Raw genomic sequence first — 3,222 nt, forward strand, 5'->3', positions numbered from 1 at the left:
CAGCTCATGTTGTATTTAGGTAGCAGCCAGGTGATTGATGTGATACCAGGGATATTAGCTGCCAATCTCGCTCCCACCTGCCCTGCCCAGTAGAGTTCAAGTATAGCTAAAACTCTAGTAGTTTGAGACCTAACTTGCTGCCACCAGATCCATCAGAAGTGGAAAAAAACTTTCGATACTTAATCGGAAACGAACAATGGCTACGGCGTATAAAGAAAACCTTTATAAGATGTCCTACAGATGGCATCTCCCCCCAGCATGGCTCTCCAAAATGTCTAAAAATCTGGCCCCAAATTGTTGGAAGTGTAAAAAAACACCAGGCACTTTTTATCATATGTGGTGGACGTGCAATGAGGCAAAAAATATTGGGAAATGATTCAATCATGGTTAGAACAAATGGTGGGAGACCAAATCTTGTTTAAACCAGAAATTTTTCTCCTAGGTATAATACCGGAGGGGTTTAAGAAAGATACACTTTATTTAATTATTCATGAACTAACTGCGGTGCGCATAACTTATGCACAATGTTGGAAAAAAGAAAATACACCATCAGAGCTAGATATAATCAGAAAAGTGTTGGCCTGTGAGGAAGCAGATAGGCTCACTCTTGAACTTGAAAATCAAGGGGAATCAGAATATTTTGAAGTCTGGAATAGATTTTTATGACTGGTATAAGACAAGGTGACAAGACTGGGACAAACTGTATATACTGTGATTGGACAGAAGGATTGATAATGTATTAAGTAGGCTAACTGTCAATCGTTGTGACTAGCTGTATATAATGTGAATGTATAGTCATTCCGACTTTGCGGTACTGCGTTTTTTTTAATGTAAAAATAATAAAAATATATTGAAAAAAAGAAGAAGTGGTGACACAGAAATTTTTCCTTGGCAGACTTATATTTTTTTGAGCCTTTTCCCCTGTAAGGTTTGAGAAAAGTATCTTTGTTTACATTACATTTTATTCACTTTTCTGCGCCAGCCGGTTTAGAAGCTGATTTAAAATGCTGCTTTTTCAAACTGTTTATGACTGGCAATGCCAGAGGTGAAGCCTGGAAGAGTTATTGGGCTGGTCTCTGGAATGATGAGTTGATTGCAAACAGACTGAGGAGAAATTTCCTCACCTTTCAGAATTCCTGAACTCGCTCTTCATGACCAAGTGATTAGATGTTTGCTTCGTCACATGGCTCCCATTCCCTTCGTTGTGTGCTGAGGGTGTGTTTTTATACCAGTTGGGCCCCATTCATAAATCAATTTTGCAATGGTTGAACAAGATAGTTCTTTTGGTATCAGCAAACGTAGTATCAGCAATGTTAGATACTTGGCTAGGTTTGTGGCAGGGACGTAAGAAAGGAGTCATTTCAGCTGTGCCCCTCTGTAAAACACACAAAAGTTATCTTTTGCAAACAAGGAGTATCTTGCTTGCACAATTAGGACACTGTTGAGTAATACCTGTGGTTGTGTCATTTGGAAACTTACTTCCAGAGGCATGTAAAACTCTTCATGAACAGCTTTCTTTCTTTCGTTCTTTCTTTCTTTCTTCCTTTCTTTCTCGTTCTTTCTTCTTTCTTTCTTTCTTTCTTTCTTCTTTCTTCCTTTCTTTCCTCTTCCTTCCTTCTTCTTTCTTTCTTTCTTTCTTTCTTTCCTTTCTTTCTTTCTTTCTTTTTTCCTTTCTCTTACCACGTATGCAGTGGCAAAGTTCTGTGCTGCCTGCAATGTCCATAGAAAAAAAATTGGCTACAGTATAGTACCATCTTGTACCAATTATCTGGACATACCTTTAACAAATCTTTGGACCATAATGTTATTATCCACTTTTAAATGTAAATACTTTTAATTATATTTTAATTTAGTATTTTAATATAGTGTAAAAACAAATGTATATTCGTGGTCTTTGACCGTTACATAAGGATCTTACTTACTTATCCTACTCTTTCCTTTCTCTCTTCTCTCCTCCTTCTCTCTTCTTTCTTTCTTTCTTTCTTTCTTTCTTGTTTCTTTCTTTCTTCCTTCATCTTTTTTACTCCTCCATCCCTCCCTCCCTTTCTTCTTTCTTTCCTTTCTTTCTTTCTTTTTCTTTCTTTCTTCTTTCCAGTCCTTCCACAAGTTTACTTCATAAAATTTGAAGCCAAGCCTGCTCCTAATGCAGAGGAATGAGGACTGTCCTTTCAGGATATTTTGGATTGGAGAAAAACATTGTCAGCATTAAAATATGCATTTTATTTTTGGTCGAAACAAGGAGCCCAGCTGGCATTTGAATTGCTATGACATCTACATGCATGAGATTGTAGATAGTTTATGTTGCTGAATAAATTATACACCACTTGCTATTGCTAAGTTTATAAAGATACAGACAAAAGTTTAGAATATTTAGAAAAGGATTTTGCTTCTGTACTGTATCTGATGGAAATAGTTCATAAAGACAAGTAAACATTTGAACAATTGTGTTTATATTATTATATATTAATAAGATTATATATTATATATTTGTAATTTTTAGAACTCTCTTTTCTGAGGACAAAAATGATAGCTGATATTTTGGACAAATCTTGATTTTAAGCATAGTTTGAATAGATTTGAGAGTGTGTATCTTCTTCTTAAAAAACATAGCAGCAAAGAGTTTTTAGGCTATTCATTCATTCTGTTACTTTGTGATGATATTTTAAAATAATTCAGTAATTTAAAAATGGTCATCTCCCTTATCTTTATTTGAGCTAATAAACTCCATTGTGCTCTAATGAAGATTTAGAGGGGGCATCTGGGAGAACATCATGAAAAATGTAGAATGTATTAAATAATGCTGTCCATTCATTCATTCGCTTGTCATTTATTCAATCAATTTATATAAGCCATACAGTCATAAAAAGACACATAGTTGAAAACAAAGGTTTTAATAGTTTTAATATTGATGGCTAGTCACCAGTGGTGGGCTTCAAAATTGTTTGAACCTACTCTGTAAGTAATTCCCACACTTTAGGGTAGATAAAAGAATAGAAACTTCCCAACCACCTCATGTGTCTTAGGTCACATCAACCAATCAGTCTGGAGGTGGCTTCCTCCTCGGTCTCAGCAGATATTCATTGCTATGACATCGACTCTCATGCTGATTTTGCTTGATGTTTGGTATAGCAATTAAGGCACCACATTCCAATACCTTTGGACTCCCCCTCTCCCCCCAAAAGTGGCAACTGAGAAACGAAATGAAGGTAAGCATGCCCGAAG

At 35.9% G+C, this 3,222-nt stretch overlaps 1 long non-coding RNA gene across 1 annotated transcript; it reads right to left on the minus strand.

The window, feature by feature from the left end:
• Positions 1-1,230: 1,230 nt before the first annotated feature.
• Positions 1,231-1,542, minus strand: LOC116510624. Its single transcript, XR_004255659.1, has 2 exons — positions 1,480-1,542; positions 1,231-1,375 (listed from the first exon to the last, which is right to left on the minus strand). It is a non-coding gene; the product is annotated as an uncharacterized LOC116510624 (long non-coding RNA).
• Between the last annotated feature and the right edge of the window lie 1,680 nt (positions 1,543-3,222).

The sequence above is a fragment of the Thamnophis elegans genome, chromosome 6 (genome assembly GCF_009769535.1).
Source record: "Thamnophis elegans isolate rThaEle1 chromosome 6, rThaEle1.pri, whole genome shotgun sequence".
NCBI classification, from domain to species: Eukaryota; Metazoa; Chordata; class Lepidosauria; order Squamata; family Colubridae; genus Thamnophis; species Thamnophis elegans.